Genomic DNA, 18,924 nt, shown 5'->3' on the forward strand with positions numbered 1-18,924 from the left:
AAGAGGATCAGATCTGTTTCAGTATCGAAATCAGGCCAAAAGGCTTCTATAAAAGAAACATTAAAATTATGGAGAAGAGATCTATTATTCAAATTATAGAACTCATAGTCCATAAAAACAGCAATTTTACTGGGTCTTACTGTCAGCATTAAATACAGAGTTCTCCCAGGACCAGTGCAACCTGATTGCCCTTCATATATTACCCAATTGCCCAGAATCCACCCTGAACTAATGGCTGATTCTGCCTGTTCCCAGGAAGACAGCCTTGACAAACCCCCAGCGTCCATTTAGTCTTGTTTCCCACTTCTACCTCCCAGTAATGCCTGCCAGTGTGGTACAATTTTGAATGGTTAATTGTCTGAAAACTACTGTGATACCTGGAGGAAAATAAGTGTATTCAGACATTGCCAGTGGGAGTCTAACATGACACAACCCTACATGGAGGACAATTTGTTAATATTTATTAATAATTACAAAACATTTATAAGCAAAGTGTGGGTCATCTTCATAATGGAATACTATATCACCCTAAAAGAGGATGAAGCAGCTCCTTGTGTGCTAACATGGAAAGATAGATTGTAATATGGAAAGATAGCTAGATAGCCAAGATAGATTGTTGAATGGAAAAACGTGGGGAGGTAAATAAGAATACATAGCATTTGCCTTTGCTTTCGTAGAGAAACACTGGACTGATACATCAGAAATGAATTAAAGTGGTTACCTATGGGAGAGTGGGGAGGCCAGCAGTGAGGGTGAGACTGTGTGATGTTTTATTGTATATTGTTTTGAGCTTTGAACTATGAGAATGTATTCAAACTTTTTAATCTAAAGAGGGGAAAAAAAGTGTTTTCTGAAGCAATAAGTCACCTGCCATTGATCAAGTAATTCCAGAAAGCAGGAAAGACTTGCTGAACCTCTGAATTCATGTATGTATATACTCCTTAGATTTATAAGTGGCCCCTCGCTGCACTCATTTTGTTTATTTTTCTTAAGGGTTCCATTAGAAAAGAATACTTATATGTCTATTTTTCTCTACTAAATTCCTTAGGAGAATTAACCTAAAAGTAAGCTGAAGTTGTGTTTCTAGTTTGGTTTAAGATATTACTATAATAATAATAATAATTCTGTGGAGCTTAGCATAAACTAGACACTGTTCCAAGCACTTTGCTTATATTATTAGCTCATTCAGCCCTCACTACAGCTTCATGAGGTAGGTGTAACATTACCACAGTTTTGCAGATGAGGAAACTGCGGCCCAAAGAGGTTGCCCGAGGTCACTTTGCCAGTAAGTGGCAGAGTCAGGGTTCAAACTCAGACCACCTGGCTGGAGGCCATGCTCACAACTGCTTACTCCACTGATTCCTGAGAAAGGTGACTATGCCTTACTAACTGAAAACAAACTTAGGCTCTTTAAAAATATGTACTGCTTAAGGGACTTCCCTGGCGGTCCAGTGGGTAAGACTCTGCACTCCCAATGCAGGGAGTCTGGGTTTGATCCCTAAGTCAGGGAACTAGATCCCACATGCATGCTGCAACTAAGAGTTCTCATGCCACAACTAAGAAGTCTGCATGCCACAACTAAGAAGTCCGCATGCCGCAACTAAGACCAGATTCAGCCAAAATAAATAAATAATAAACAAATAAATATATTTTTTTAAATGTGCTGCTTAAACCCGCCACTACTCTGCTGTAATCCAGGGTTTCTCATGGCACTGCTGACATCTGGGGCTAGATGATTCTTTGCTGTGGCAGACTGTCCTGTGTATTGTAGAATGTTTAGCAGCACCCCTAGACTGTACCCCAGCAGCAACCCCGCACCAAGCTGTGACAACCAAAAATGTCTCTAGACATTGCCAAAATGTCCTGGGGGTGGGGGCAAAATCACCCCAGCTTGAGAACTTCTGTGATAACCCTAACCTCTTAAAATGTCTCTTAATTCTTTAATCTTAGAAGACTTGTTTTAAGAAATAATATCTCACTTTGAAGAAATATTTATCTGAAGTTTGGTTTGTTTTCCTTCTGTTAAGCTCAAGTAAAATTACATGCAATGTTTTTATAGTGATGCAAACAATCGTTATCTCTGAGTCATGGTTTATAGATAGTTTACTTTCTTCTTTACACTGTGATTTGTTTTTCAAGTTTTCTACCTTGATCTTGGAATCAGGGGGAAAAATCATGTTTTAAAGGACTAGATCAATAACCTTTCTTTGGGCACCAGCTTCTTGCCTGGAATCCAAAGCCTCTGGCACCACTTCTTGGCTGTCAGTTTGGAAGTTTCTGGGACATTTCCCCCCATGCCTAGGCCATGATTTCTTCCCTCTTCCTTCATACTCCTCAGTTTACTTGATGGAACTTAACAAGGATCTATTTATGTAAGAACTTATTTTAGAAAGACACCAGAACACTTGCTGAAAGATGTGTTCTATGTCTGTGAGCCTACACTAGGCTGTAACCTGAACCAGTTAGAGAGCCCCAAGGTTTTCAGATAGGTGCTAAGTGCCCCTTTGCAGAACAGAGTTCCCTAGGGATCATCTTCCAAGATGAATGGGAGGGCTAGCCTCTGCCAGGTGAGATTCCAAAGACAGACAGTGTTAAATTCATCCAACATTCATTTATTGAGCTCATATTCTATTCCTCCTATACTGATCTTGGGGCTGGGGATACTGCTGTGACCTACTCTTAGACAGTTTATTTACATCCTAGGGCATAAGCCACACAGTTGAGAACTTGATTACATATGCTTATAAACTATTCCCTAATTATTTTGTACATGTCTTGTCTCTTCAACTAGATTGAAAATCTTTAAGGGAAGGAACCTTGTCGTACTTCTTTATACTTCCCATACTGCTTAACACACTGCTAAACACATTATAGACACTAAATAAATATTTAGCAGTTGCCAGTGAATCAAGTGGAAGAAAAACAAGTTGCAGATAATACAAAGATTATGAGACAGAGACAGAAAAGAAGCAGGGAAGAGGATACATAGGAAACTGGTAACAGTGGCTCCACTGGTGTAGGCAACAATTTTAAAAGGCTGAAGGAAAATCTCAAAAGAAAATTAAGAGAATAGTTCTAATATATAATTACAATAGCATATTTTATGGACTGAATGTTGCATCTCCCCCAAATTCATGTGTTGAAGCCCTAACCTTCAGTGTGGCTGTATTTAGAGAGGAAGCATCTAAGAAAGTAATTAAGATTAAATAAGAGTGGGAGGGAGGGAGATGCAAGAGGGAAGAGATACGAGAACATATGTATATGTATAACTGATTCACTTTGTTATAAAGCAGAAACGAATACACCATTGTGAAGCAATTATACTCCAATAAAGTTGTAAAAAAAAAAAAAAAGATTAAATAAGAGTGGGGCCCTGGGGAGATTGGTTCAAGATGACGGAGTAGAAGGATGCGTGCTCACTCCCCCTTGCGAGACCACCATTATCACAACTAACTGCTGACCAATCATCGATGGGAGGACACTGGAACTCAGCAAAAATGATAACCCACATCCAAAGACAAAGGAAAAGCCACAATGAGGTGGTAGGAGGGGTGCAATCACAGTAAAATCAAATCCCATAACTGCTGGGTGGGTGACTCACAAACTGGAGAACACTTATACCACAGAAGTCCACCCACTGGAGTGAAGGTTCTGAGCCCCACATCAGGCTTCTCAACCTGGGGGTCCAGCAATGGGAGGAGGAATTCCCAGAGAATCAGACTTTGAAGGCTAGCGGGATTTGATTGCAGGACTTCAACAGAACTGGGGGAAACAGAGACTCCACCCTTGGAGAGCACCCACAAAGTAGTGTGCGCATCGGGACCCAGGGGAAGGAGCAGTGACCTCATAGGAAACTGAACCATTCCTACCTGCTAGGGTTGGAGGGTCTCCTGCAGAGGTGGGGGTGGTGGCTGTGGCTCAACCTGAGGACAAGAACACTGGCAGCAGAAGTTCTGGGAAGGACTCCTTGGGGTGGGCCCTCCCGGAGTCCACCATTCGCCCCACCAAAGAGCCTCTAGGCTCCAGTGCTGGGTTGCCTCAGGCCAAACAACCAACCAGGAAGGAACCCAGTCCCACCCATCAGCAGACAATCAGATTAAAGTTTTACTGAGCTCTGCCCACCAGAGCAACAACCAGCTCTACCCACCACCAGCCCCTCCCATCAGGAAACTTGCACAAGCCTCTTAGATAGCCTCATCCACCAGAGGGCAGACAGTAGAAGCAAGAAGAGCTACAATCCTGCAGCCTGTGGGACAAAAACCACATTCACAGAGAGACAGACAAGATGAAAAGGCAGAGGGCTATGTACCAGATGAAGGAACAAAATAAAACCCCAGAAAAACAACTAAATGAAGTGGAGATAGGCAATCTTCCAGAAAAAGAATTCAGAACAATGATAGTGAAGATGATCCAGGACTTCGGAAAAAGAATGGAGGCAAAGATCAAGAAGATGCAAGAAATGTTTAACAAAGACCTAGAAGAATTAAAGAACAAACAAACAGAGGTGAACAATACAATAACTGAAATGAAAACTGCACTAGAAGGAATCAACAGCAGAATAACTGAGGCAGAAGAACGGATAAGTGACCTGGAAGACAGAATGGTGGAATTCACTGCTGTGGAACAGAATAAAGAAAAAAGAATGAAAAGAAATGAAGACAGCCTAAGAGACCCCTGGGACAACATTAAATGCAACAACATTTGCATTATAGGGGGAGAAGAGAGAGAGAAAGGACCCAAGAAAGTATTTGAAGAGATTATAGTCAAAAACTTCCTTAACATGGGAAAGGAAATAGCCACCCAAGACCAGGAAGTGCAGACAGTCCCAGGCAGGATAAACCCGAGGAGAAACACGCCGAGACACATAGTAATCAAATTGACAAAAATTAAAGACAAAGAAAAATTATTGAAAGCAACAAGGGAAAAACAACAAATAACATAAAAGGGAACTCCCATAAGGTTAACAGCTGATTTCTCAGCAGAAACTCTACAAGCCAGAAGGGACTGGCATGATATATTTAAAGTGATGAAAGGGAAGAACCTAAAACCAAGATTACTCTACCCAGCAAGGATCTCATTCAGATTCAGCGGAGAAATCAAAAGCTTTACAGACAAGCAAAAGCTAAGAGAATTCAGCACCACCAAACCAGCTCTACAACAAATGCTAAAGGAACTTCTCTAAGTGGGAAACACAAGAGAAGAAAAGGACCTACAAAAACAAACCCATAACAATTAAGAAAATGGTAATAGGAACATACATATCGATAATTACCTTAAACTTGAATGGATTAAATGCTCCAAGCAAAAGGCACAGGCTTGCTGAATGGTTACAAAAACAATACCCATATTTATGCTGTCTACAAGAGACCCACTTCAGACCTAGGGACACATACACACTGAAAGTGAGGGGATAGAAAAAGATATTCCATGCAAATGGAAATCAAAAGAAAGTTGGAGTAGGAATACTCATATCAGATAAAATAGACTTTAAAATAAAGAATGTTACAAGAGACAAGGAAGGACACTACGTAATGATCAAGGGATCAATCCAAGAAGATATAACAATTATAAATATATATGCACCCAACATAGGAGCACCTCAATACATAAGGCAACTGCTAACAGCTATACAAGAGGGAATCAACAGTAACACTATAATAGTGGGGGACTTTAACACCTCACATTCACCAATGGACAGATCATCCATACAGAAAATTAATAAGGAAACACAAGCTTTAAATGACATAATAGACCAGATAGATTTAATTGATATTTATAGGACATTCCATCTAAAAAGAGCAGATTACACTTTCTTCTCAAGTGCAAACAGAATATTCTGCAGGATAGATCACATCTTGGGTCACAAATCAAGCCACAGCAAATTTAAGAAAATTTAAATCACATCAAGCATCTTTTCTGACCACAATGCTATGAGATTAGAAATCAATTACAGGGAAAAAAACCATAAAAAACACAAACACATGGAGGCTAAACAATACGTTACTAAATAACCAAGAGATCACAAAAGAAATCAAAGCAGAAATAAAAAAATACCTAGAGACAAATGACAATGAAAACACGATGATCCAAAACCTATGGTATGCAGCAAAAGCAGTTCTAAGAGGGAAGTTTATAGCAATACAATTCTACCTCAAGAAACAAGAAAACTCTCAAATTAACAATCTAACCTTACATCTAAGGGAACTAGAGAAAGAAGAACAAACAAAACCCAAAGTTAGTAGAAGGAAAGAAATCATAAATATCAGAGCAGAAATAAATGAAAAAGAAATGAAGGAAACAATAGCAAAGATCAATACAACTAAAAGCTGATTCTTTGAGAAGATAAACAAAATTGATATAGCACTAGCCAGAGTCATTAATAAAAAAAGGGAGAAGACTCAAATCAACAGAATTAGAAATGAAAAAGGAGAAGTAACAACTGACAGTGCAGAAACACAAAGAATCATGAGAGATTACTGCAAGCAACTCTATGCCAATAAAATGGACAACCTGGAAGAAATGGACAAATTCTTAGAAAAGCACAACCTTCCAAGACTGAACCAGGAAGAAACAGAAAATATGAACAGAACAATCACAAGTAATGAAATTGAAACTGTGATTAAAAATCTTGCAACAAACAAAAGTCCAGAACCAGATGCCTTCACAGGTGAATCCTATCAAACATTTAGAGAAGAGCTAACACTCATCCTTCTCAAACTCTTCCAAAAAATTGCAGAGGAAGGAACACTCCCAAACTCATTCTATGAGGCCACCATCAACCTGATACCAAAACCAGACAAAGATTCTCCAAGAAAATAAAATTACAGACCAATATCACTGATGAATATTGATGCAAAAATCCTCAACAAAATACTAGCAAACAGAATCCAACAACACATTAAAAGGATCATACATCATGACCAAGTGGGATTTATCCCAGGGATGCAAGGATTCCTCAATATATGCAAATCAATCAATGTGATACACCATATTAACAAATTGAAGAAGAAAAACCATATGATCATCTCAATAGATGCAGAAAAAGTGTTTGAAAAATTCAACACCCATTTATGATAAAAACTCTCCAGAAAGTGGGCGTAGAGGGAACCTACCTCAACATAATAAAGGTCATATACAACAAACCCACAGCAAACATCATTCTCAATGGTGAAAAACTGAAAGCATTTCCTCTAAGATCAGGAACAAGACAAGGATGTCCACTCTCACCACTATTATTCAACATAGTTTTGGAACTCCAAAAAACTGAAAATAACAAGTTGTTGGCGAGAAACAACTTGTGTGGAGAAACTGAAACCCTTGTGCATTGCTGATGGGAAAGTAGAAATGGTGCAGCTGCTGTGGAAAACTATTTGTCAAGTTCCCAAAAAGTTAAACACAGAATTACCATATGATCCAGCAATTCCACTCCTAGGTATATACCCAAAAGGAATGAAAACATATGCCACACGGAGACTTGTACAGGAATGTTTAGAGCAGCATTACTCATAGTTGTCAAAAGGTGGAAAGAACCCAAATGGCATCAACTGATGAATGGATAAGCAAATTGTGGTATATGCATACGATGGAATAGTATTCAGCCATAAAAAGAACAAAGTATGTTACATGCTAAAACTTGGATGAACCTTGAAAACATACAGTAAGTGAAAGAAGCCAGACACAAAAGGTCATATATTGTATGATTCCATTTATATGATATATCTGAATAGGCAAATCCATAAAGATGGAAAGCAGATTAATGATTACCAAGGGGTGACAGGAGAGGGGAAGGAGGAGTAACGAATGACAGGGTGTTTTTCTGGGCTATTGAAAAAGTTTTGAAACTAGAGATAAGCAGTAGTTTTATAACATTAAGAGTACACTAAATGCTGCTGAATTGTGCACTTTAAAATGGTTCACTGAGGGAATTCCCTGGTGGTCCAGTGGTTAGGCCTCCACGCTTCCACTGTAGGGGGCACAGGTTCGATCCCTGCTCAGGGAACTAAGATCCCGCATGCCACGAGGTGTGGCCAAATAAATAAATAAATTAATTAAATGGTTCATTGTATTATAGTATGTGAATTTCCCCTAAAAAAAGGCCTAGAAGTTTGTGATATTTAAAGCCTCCAGAGACTCAGTAAGAACCTTGCTGTGGACAAAAGATGGGCCCCCTCAGAAAAGAGAGAACAGAAAGGGAGTGAGGGAGATTCCCCTGAGCTGGTTCTTCTGTGGTTCCATGCTTCCTCTCTTGTAGATCAAGAAGAGGACCAGACCAACATTTCCTTCGCCTTGCCAGCTCCTAACCCAGGATTAAAGATCAAGCTTTAAGGGGTGTTTACTCATTTGTTCATTTGCTCTGGGAAGAACACACTGGCAGAGTCTCTCTTTTTTTAGAAATGGGAATGCCCTCCATTGCACAAAACTGTTGCCCTTGTAACTTTTCTGGAGGACAGTTTGGCAGCCGATACATATCACAGGCCTGAGCGAAATCATTTACCGCAACAATTCCATTTTAAGAGATTTATTTTAAGGAACAAATTCAGGATGCGCATGATATTTAGTGATAGATGTATTTATCAAATCTTTATGCATAAAAAATCTAAATATATAACAATAAGCTTCAGTATATTCTAGTGTAGCCATACAATGGAACACTATTCAGACATTAAAAATTGTTACTGAAGTGACTATTGATGTAGAAAGATGTTCATATTTATCTTTTAGTAAAAGGCAGGTTATAAAAGAGAGTATATGATATGCTTTCATTTAAAAAATATATATGTGGATGACACATGGGGGAAGTATGGAAGCCTACTCACCAAGGACAAGCAAGTGGGGATAATGCTTACTTACCCCCAAGAGCATGTGTGTATTTATGTATTCATTTCACAAATGATTATTAACAGCTATGTGTGCGAGGCACTGTAACATGTACAGAGTGTTGGGATTGTGGAAGATTTGGATTTTCTTCTTTTTGTGTCTTTCTGATTTCTCTCCAGTAAACATGTATTACTTCCTCAAATTATTTCAACTAAGTTGAAGTGACAGTCTCTTAAATGTGTTATGTAATCACAAATAATTAGCACACAACTCGTGTTTATGTGATTTTTTTTTTTAGAACAAGGGTCATTTTTATAGGAAAAACAGTGCCTGTCTCATTGTCATGGGTTTTTATCTCAAGTCAGTCATCCACATCTGGCGGTTTCAGTTGAGGGCTCAGGGACTGCCTGGCAGGAGATTTTGTCCCAGTTCCAAACCCAGCACAAGGGGTTCTGTCACTTTGTTGGGTAATAGCTTGGCGGTGGCACGCTCCCAACCTTGCATGTATCCACAGACACAAAGGCTTGAAACCAACATCAACTGAAAAAAAAATGCACAACCTAAAAGTTGAGAATTATGCTTTATTCGGCAAACTTTCTGAGGACTTAAGCCCAGGAGGCAGCCTCTCAGCTACCTCTGAGGGACAGCTCCAAAGAGGTGAGGGAGGAGCCAGGATACATAGCAGTCTTTGCAACAAAAACCAGGTAGTCGGAACATCAAAAGCTTACTGTTATTAAAGAGAACCGGACATCTCAAGTTAATGAATTTAGTGCTTTCCTATGTATGCAAGAGTCTGGGCTCAGTGAAATTATTCCTTTGATATGCACCTTAGCTATCTAGGGCCAGTATCCTGTTCTTTTCCATCCTGAATTCCCTCACAGCGCATCGTTGGGGGCAGCCCCAGTGGCCGATGGCTTGATGACCACAACATCCTGTGTCAACTGATATGGCAGGAGACATTTTTCGTCCATACCAGCCTTCCCTGAGTCTTCAGGGCTGAATGCCCTTCGATCCTCTCGGCACAGGACTGGAGGTCTACACAGAGCTGCCACTGGGCTACCTCCCTCCCTATGTTTCCTATGTCCCCTGATATAGGAAAGGCATAAGTCCCTGTGTCCTGAGACAGTTTCCTATTGCCTCTGGGTTCTGACCCATGTGGCCGTTCTGTCCGCCCTCCTTAGAAAAGAGCTGTAGAATATAAAACCTCCTCACTGCAACCTAGAAGGGGCTCCTCAACAAATCGGTACCTTGCAACTCAGTCATCCGGCCTCTTTTATTTCAGGTTGTCCTTTCACGAGTGAGGGGAGGAGGAGGGTGGCAGGGGAGGGGCCTCCCACTAGGGGGTTGTGCGGCCAGGTTAGGAGAGAGTAGACTGGCCCTGCAGAGGAGTAGGGGGTCTTCCCACAGTCCTATCTATTCTGTCAATAACTGGCCACGGAAAACTGAAGTAAGTGCAAAACTGTGCTTTCTGGTGGGGGTGGAGTTGCCTGCCTGTGTTGCCCCTCCCCCTTCCCCATCCCTGGATCCCCTGAGCTTCCAGCTACTGTGGAATTCCTGAAGGGCCTGTGTTAAACCCCTTGGTCTGAGTTTCTGTAAAGAGCAACTAAGGGTTTGGGGCAAGAACTGCAGTGAAGAGAGAACAAAAGGGGGACTTCCCTGGTGGCAGTTAAGAATCCGCCTGCCAATGCAGGGGACATGGGTTCGATCCCTGGTCCGGGAAGATCCCACATACCGCGGAGCAAATAAGCCCGTGCGCCACAACTACTGAGTTCACGTGCCACAGCTACTGAAGCCCAGGTGCCTAGAGCCCGTGCTCTGTGACAAGAGAAGCCGCTGCAATGAGAAGCCTCAAGGAAGAGTAGCCCCCTCTTGCCGCAACTAGAGAAAGCCCGCGTGCAGCAATGAAGACCCAACGCAGCCAAAAATAAATACATAAATAAATAAATTTATTTTTATTTTATTTTATTTTATTTTTGTGTGGTATGCGGGCCTCTCACTGTTGTGGCCTCTCCCGTTGCCAAGCACAGGCTCCGGACGTGCAGGCTCAGCGGCCATGGCTCACGCGCCCAGCCGCTCCGCGGCATGTGGGATCTTCCCGGACCGGGGCACGAACCCGTATCCCCTGCATCGGCAGGCGGACTCTCAAACACTGCGCCACCAGGGAAGCCCAATAAATTTTTTTTTTTAAAAAGAGAGGGAACAAAAGTGAATGTGATTCTTCGAGTGAGAAGCCTGAAGCCATTCCTCCTACTGACTGTGGCAAAAATGTGAAACCAGTAATGAAATGTTTAATTATGTGGGTTCCCAAAATGTTAGGAAACTTCCTCTGACTTCCAAAGTTTTAAGTGTGTAATGAAGTCTTGATTAGCAAGTTAAAGGTCTCAGCAGGAGTGACTGCTAAGCCCCAACAAGGTTTGGAGTCAGAGGAGTGGTTTCTGGAAACAATGTTGGTGGATTGACAACACAGAATCCCTCTGGCAGTCAAAGAAAAACTCCTGTCTTTTACCAACTAAAAAGCAGTATGTTCCTGATATAAGCATTGCACCTGCAAAAGGACCCACACTCCCGGGGTGTTGCCCCACTGCTCCTGACAGATTGACTACATGGGGTTTTGAACGCCCTTCTCCCCAAAGCTGATATAGTTACAACATCCTTTTAGAAAAAAGACAGTGAGACCCCAGCAGGCCAACTCACAAGGTATGGAATAAGATCCCAGCGGGCAGTGGCAGGACCTGGTTGCTGGTGTGTTTAGTGACAAGGGGACAAGGGTCCTTGACCGTTGTCCCTGAGAGCCCTAATGAGTTGTGTTGGTGTTTACAGTAAAAGCGGAAAGGGCCCCATACAATTTTTAAAAAGTGTTCCGTGGTTGCTCCTTTCCCTTCTGTATCATCAGAAAAGCGAAACTGCTTGTCTAGGAATAGGTGGGTGTGACCACAGATAAAATACTCCCTAGTCATCAAGGGCAGTCAGCTCCTCAGAGACAGATGGAGGTCCCTTCTTACAAGGAGCAGGAAAGGAGAAACTAGAGATAGACTTGGCTAAAAGTCTAATGAGACTCTAGAAGTTGGTTGCAGTAGCAGATGCAAAAGCCACACCAGTTCTGCTGGCTGAGAAGGAATGGAAATCAATTCATCACCTAATGACTGATTCCAAGCCCCTAGCCACCCTGGCCATGAACACCTTACTGATGACATGAGCGTGGAGGAACAACAAGTAAAGACTAACCAGGGCTTGTTGCAGTGGGTTTTTATAACCACAATGAAGCCATCGTCTCATAAGCACCCATGGGTGACAAGAGGGGAAACTATAACTTCCTGTAGGGCCACTGTAACTCAGGCCTGGATTTATAGTGGAAATCACGAGTGCCCAGATGATGAGATAGTCACTCAGGGATAGGTGGAGCAGTTTGTTTAATGGGTACCATCAATCTATGAGAGACAGTTCAATCTTCTCTTGAGCCCCAAAGACAGACGCTGGAAAACTATTTAGCTCTAGGCAACCAATTTTCCAGAATGGAAGCCTAGACACAGACCAAGATAAACGCCCTTCAGACTAAGAAGGGGTGTTATGGGTTGAATTGGGTCTCATCCACAAATTTATCTGTTGAAGTCCTAACACCTAGTACCTCAGAATGTGACCTTATTTTAAGATGCAGTCTTTACAGAAGTAATCCAGTTAAAATGCGGTCATTAGGGTGGGCCTGAATCCAGTATGACTGGGGTCCCCCAAAAAAGAGGAAATTTGGACACAGAGGCACATGCATACAGGGAGAATGCCATGTGAACATGACGACAGTCATCTACAAGGCCTGTGTCCGTGACTAACAATCATGCAGACTGGAGCCTGTGGCAAAATTATGTGGCCACTAGGCAATGGCCCTCTACTGGACATGGCGCTTGCGTGACATCACCACCCAGAGCACCCCAATTGAGAGCTACTTCTCAGCTTGTTTTTGAGTTCTGGTGGACATTGAGAGACTGACAAAGCAAAGTGTTGCTGTACCTGAGACCCCTCTCATGAGATTCGTCAGAAATGAGAACATCAGGGGAATTCCCTGGCGGTTCAGTGGTTAGGACTCAGCACTTTCATTACTGTGGCCTGGGTTCAATCCCTGGTCGAGGAATTAAGCTGCGCGGTGCGGCCAAAGAAAGAAAGAAAGAAAAAAGAAATGAGAACAATGTCCAGGAAAGAAGCAAACCTAGCATTAAGTGGTTAGTCATCCTCCAGATGTGTTGATTCAGATGCAGGGTATACACTAAAACCTTGGGTTTCTTGGGGGCTTCAGTACACTGAGGTTCTTGACAATGCCTAAGCCTGGTTCATGGATGGATCAGCTAAGTTGAAGGCCATGGGGTGTACTGGGCTGCTGCTGCTGCTGTGCAGCCTGAAGAAAACTGTTGAAAACTATGCATGGAAAAGAGCACCCTGCTCATTGGGCAGAGCTGTGAGCTATGGTTCTTGCCCTGGAAAAGACCTCCCAAAATATACCCTGTTACATTTCCACCAATTCATGGCAGTTTGGGCTGGTACCTGGCAGCAGGATGCCTGGATGGTCGAGTATCAGCCGTTTTGGGGATAACATGACGGCAGCAGATCACACAAGATCTACACTCCCTGTTTGTGACCCAGGTGATGTCTGTGGAAAAGGTCTTCTTGGATGAACATCAATGGAATCAGCGAACTGATAAGATCTGTGATGCCCATGTAAGGACCATGAAAAGACCATTGCATGAGGCATGGGAAGCCATCTACAATTCAAGACTGAGCCCCACAACAAGTGACTGGAGCACACAAAGCCAAGAAAGCCTGGCAGATATGCCCAGACTGCCAGCTACACAGTCCAGGGGTAAAGGAAACTTTGGGGCACATAGCAGAGGGGGACCTGGCCTATCCTGGCAGATAGACTCTATAGGACTCCTATCATCCTCTTAAGGGTAGCATTAGATATTGCCTGCAGTAGACTCCTTTTCAGGGTATGGCACTGCCATCTCCAACCACACAGCAGATGGGGGTGGAGCAGTGCACTCAAAGACCCTTAGATGGACTGTACTACATACTTGGATTCCCAAGAGCGTCCAATCAGACAGTGGCACCACCTTTGTAGTAAAAAGTGTCTAGCAGTGGGCAGTTACTGGGGTATTCACTGGACCTTTCATGCCTCATATCATCCCCAGGCAGCAGGTGCCATTGAAAGAGGGAATGGACGCTTAAAGGAGAAACTGAAAAAGACAACTGGACAACCAAAGCTCAGCTCCCACTGGATCACACACTTAAGAAAGTCAGTTTGGACTATAAATGTGGCAATTCACCAGAAGGGTACCTCTCATTTAAGCAATTTTTCATTAAGAGACGGGGAAGGTGGAAAGAGGCCCAGATAGGCTGTAAGATACCCAAACCACATAATTCCTTCTTCTCATTCTACCATTTTTCTTCCCACACCTACTCCTTGGGAAACCAGGCCACTGGAATTTGCAAGTAGCAGGAAGAGTCGGGGAGTGAACTACTCTACCTTGGTGCTTCTTCTGCCACCAGGTATGCTTGCCGCTCGTGTACAACCATGGATATCGATGCTAATGACCATGATATGAGGTGACAACTCCTAAGGTGGTCTTGATGCGGCCCATATATCAGGAGGTGGGAGATGATCTAGGATGGTACAAGGTATACAAGAAAGAAACAACTGAGGCAGCTCAGGAGAAACCAGGGATCATGTGAGGGTAAGACACAAGGAAGATTGGGACACAGAATAGAGTGATTACTGGAGAGACTGGTCACATGGCTACGGAAACAAGAGGAACACCCCTGGCTGGTGGGACATCAGAGATCAACCCTGGGAGGTTGGGAGTGATGGGAGGGACTATTAATCTCTCTCTCTTTCAATTCTTATCTACAGACATCTCACCGTTTAACTCAGACTGCTGCCACCACCCTCAACACTGGCCAAAGAGAATCTGAATCTAAAAACTCTCAGAAATGTCCCAAGATCCGTTGACCTCAGAAAGGACCAGTCTCCACTAAAGATGACAGAGCAAGATTAAACTTCTGGACACTGATTTGGTCTCTTTAGCCTCATCCTGTCACTGTCGGCCTCTTTTATTTGTTCATTAGTCACGGGTTGTTCTAAACTCTTCACCCTGGGTGGTAATAGACAATCATACTGCCCAAGACTTCCCTGGGCCGGCTGAGGTGGGGTAGACGTGGTGGCTGACAGCTTTAGTTGTCCTCCAAATGGGGAGCCTGGATGCAGTCTACACTCCAGATAGGCCTAGTTAAACTGCAGAGAATCATGGTTGTGGTGACCCCCATCTGATGTTGCCTAAGACAAACAGAGCAGATTTGGTATGAGCTCCTATCAGTAAAATTTCAATGTCCATCTGATGGGGTGATCTCTGCCCCTGAGAATTCTTATTTGGATAAGTGAAAGGTCGGGGTTGCAGCTGTGGGGCAAGCTTGCACACATATCCACACACTCAAAGACTTGAGCCGTAGCTCAAGAGCTCAAAACTTGTGAGTTTTGGCATTAGACTTTGTGATCCTCCTGGAACATGAGAGACTGGAGGGACTTCATGCCTCCTTACAAGGAGCTGCTCTGAGGCCACCTCCCACTCACCTCCCTAGCTCATCTGGGAGGCTGTCAGGAGACAGTTTCTTATCACTGCCCGGGTTCTGCAGAGGTGTGGGCAGAAAGCCCACACAGAAAAGAGCTGCAGAATATAAAACTCCTTAGTTACAGTCTAGAAGGGTCTCCTCAGCAACAGGGTACCCTGCAACTTGCAGTGCAGTCATCTGATTGGAAGAGTTTCCGGGTTGTCCTTCGAGGGTGTGACGCAGCATCACAGGCTGGTGCCTTTGCCTCTGTCATCCTTTCACTATGTGAGCAATAAAATGTCTAAATCTAAAAGTGGCTGTTATAGCTTTACTGATTGAATCAGTCAGGCCTCAGCCTTGCCTTGTCTTGTATGTGTGAGCTTGACACCTTCTCATCAGTTAAACAAGAGAATTATACTACTAATTGATTCCAAAGGTGCTCTGTGCCTAGCCAATATGTTAAGGTAGATAACACAAAGCAGCTCTTGGCAATCATTACCCAAATTCTAGGTATAGTGCCTAGAACACACTAATCCACCTCCAGGACAAGGGGTGGTAACCTGGGTGTGCAGAGAGGCTGGGGGGTGGACAGCTGAAATCCTATGCAATATGCTGTGCATATACACAAATTTCTGCTGCAGAGAAGTGCCATAGCTTTCAGATTTTCAAAGGGTTAGGGACCTAAACAAATTTAGGAAACACAGCTGTAGGTTACGATAAAGATTTTTCTCCTTTACCAAATTCTAGTCAGGCTCCTCAGCCCTCTTCTCAATGAAGCCCCAACATTGGCCGTTTTTTTGTTGTTGTTTGATTTTTATAGTTTGTACTTAGTTTCAGAACATGTTTTTTTTTTAACATCTTTAATGGAGTTTAATTGCTTTACAATGGTGTGTTAGTTTCTGCTTTATAACAAAGTGAATCAGCTATACATATACATATATCCCCATATCTCCTCCCTCTTGCATCTCCCTCCCACCCTCCCTATCCCATCCCTCTAGGTGGTCACAAAGCACCGAGCTGATCTCCCTGTGCTATGCGGCTGCTTCCCACTAGCTATCTATTTTACATTTGGTAGTGTATATATGTCCATGCTGCTCTCTCACTTCGTCCCAGCTTACCCTTCCCCCTCCCCGTGTCCTCAAGTCCATTCTCTACGTCTGCATCTTTATTCCTGTCCTGCCTCGAGGTTCTTCAGAACCATGTTTTTTTTTTTTTTTTTTTAGATTCCATATATATGTGTTAGCATATGGTATTTGTTTTTCTCTTTCTGACTTACTTCACTCTGTATGACAGATTCTAGGCCCATCCACCTCACTACAAATAACTCAATTTCGTTTCTTTTTATGGCTGAGTAATATTCCATTGTGTATGTGCGCCATATCTTCTTTATCCATTCATCTGTCGATGGACACTTAGGTTGCTTCCATGTCCTGGTTATTGTAAATAGAGCTGCAATGAACATTGTGGTACATGACTCTTTTTGAATTATGGTTTTCTCAGGGTATATGCCCAGTAGTAGGATTGCTGGGTCACATGGTAGTTCTATTTTTAGTTTTTTAAGGAACCTTCATACTGTTCTCCATAGTGGCTGTATCAGTTTACATTCCCACCAACAGTGCAAGAGGGTTCCCTTTTCTCCACACTCTCTCCAGCATTTATGGTTTGTAGATTTTTTTATGATGGTCACTCTGACTGGTGTGAGGTGATATCTCATTGTAGTTTTGATTTGCATTTCTCTAATGATTAGTGATGTTGAGCATCCTTTCATGTATTTGTTGGCAGTCTGTATATCTTCTTTGGAGAAATGTCTATTTAGGTTTTCTGCCCATTCTTGGATTGGGCTGTTTGTTGTTTGGATATTGAGCTGCATGAGATGCTTGTAAATTTGGGGGATTAATCCTTTGTCAGTTGCTTCATTTGCAGATATTTTCTCCCATTCTGAGGGTTGTCTTTTCATCTTGTTTATGGCTTCCTTTGTCGTGCAAAAGTTTTTAAGTTTCATTAGGTCCCATTTGTTTATTTTTATTTTTATTTCCATTTCTCTAGGAGGTGGGTCAAAAAGGATCTTGCTGTGATTTATGTCATAGAGCGTTCTGCCTACATTTTCCTCTAAGAGTTTTATAGTGTCTGGCCTTACATTTAGGTTTTTAATCCATTTTGAGTTTATTTTTGTGTATGGTGTTAGGGAGTATTCTAGTTTCATTCTTTTACATGTAGCTGTCCAGTTTTCCCAGCACCACTTATTGAAGAGGCTGTCTTTTCTCCATTGTATATTCTTGCCTCCTTTATCAAAAATAAGGTGACCATATGTGCATGGGTTTATCTCTGGGCTTTCTATCCTGTTCCATTGATCTGTATTTCTGTTTTTGTGCCAGTACCATACTGTCTTAATTACTGTAGCTTTGTAGTATAGTCTGAAGTGCGGGAGCCTGATTCCTCCAGCTCTGTTTTTCCTTCTCAAGATTGCTTTGGCTATTTGGGGTCTTTTGTGTTTCCATACAAATTGTGAAATTTTTTGTTCTAGTTCTGTGAAAAATGCCATTGATAGTTTGATAGGGATTGCATTGAATCTGTAGATTGCTTTGGGTAGTATAGTCATTTTTACAATGTTGATTCTTCCAATCCAAGAACATGGTATATCTCTCCATCTGTTTGTAACATCTTTAATTTCTTTCATCAGTGTCTTATAGTTTTCTGCATACAGGTCTTTTGTCTCCTTAGGTAGGTTTATTCCTAGGTATTTTATTCTTTTTGTTGCACCAACATTGGCCTTTAAAGGCTTGAACACACTAACATAGTTTCTAACAGCTCAAAGTCATCTCCCTAGAGTGACCTTCATCCCTAGGATGAAACCCTCCTTAAAGTGCCTACTTTAAGTAGGTACTTTAGTGCCTTGAGAAAACTCAAGGCTGCCAAGGAATGCCCTGTTTGTTCCATCCATCATCTGAAGATAGGACCCCTCTCTTCCAGTCTCCGTGGAAGGGTGCTTATCAATAAGATAAGCACCAGTTAGCAAACCCAAATGAGTTTCACATGGACCAACCCCCACCCCAATTCCTGCTTTTTGTCATTTTTCACTTTCCTGACTCTTTTCAAACCCCTGCCATCCCACACCCACTCCCTCACTCTCCCTTTAAAACGCCAGTCACCTCTGCACAAATTGGAAAGGCGTTAATCTCTTTCCTCTACTGTCAGTAGTTCCTGAATAAAATCTGTTTTCACCACTTTAACTAATGCCCAACTGTGCTTATCTTTGACAGTTGTGTGGACCTTAAGAACTCAAAATATACCACTGAGCCAAAAAGTGGAAAGAATGCAAATATCATCAGGAGATGGATGGATGAACAAAGTGGGGTATATCCTTATGATGCAATATTATTCATCCATTAAAAATGAATAAAGTACTGACACATGTACAACATGGATGAACCTTGAAAGCATCATGCTAAGTAAAAGAAGCCTTTCACAATAGATTACATATTGAATGAGTCCATTTATATGAAATGTCCATAACAGGCA

The 18,924-nt window shown here is 42.3% G+C and overlaps 1 protein-coding gene across 1 annotated transcript in view; it reads right to left on the reverse strand.

Annotated features, from left to right (window-relative positions):
- The window catches only part of CYP27A1 (cytochrome P450 family 27 subfamily A member 1), a gene marked incomplete at its 5' end in the record, with an annotated part of 42,678 nt that overhangs the window by 7,586 nt on the left and 16,168 nt on the right, over nt 1–18,924 (reverse strand). The window lies entirely within an intron of this gene.

The sequence above is a fragment of the Hyperoodon ampullatus genome (assembly GCF_949752795.1).
Source record: "Hyperoodon ampullatus genome assembly, chromosome: 8".
NCBI classification, from domain to species: domain Eukaryota; kingdom Metazoa; phylum Chordata; class Mammalia; order Artiodactyla; family Ziphiidae; genus Hyperoodon; species Hyperoodon ampullatus.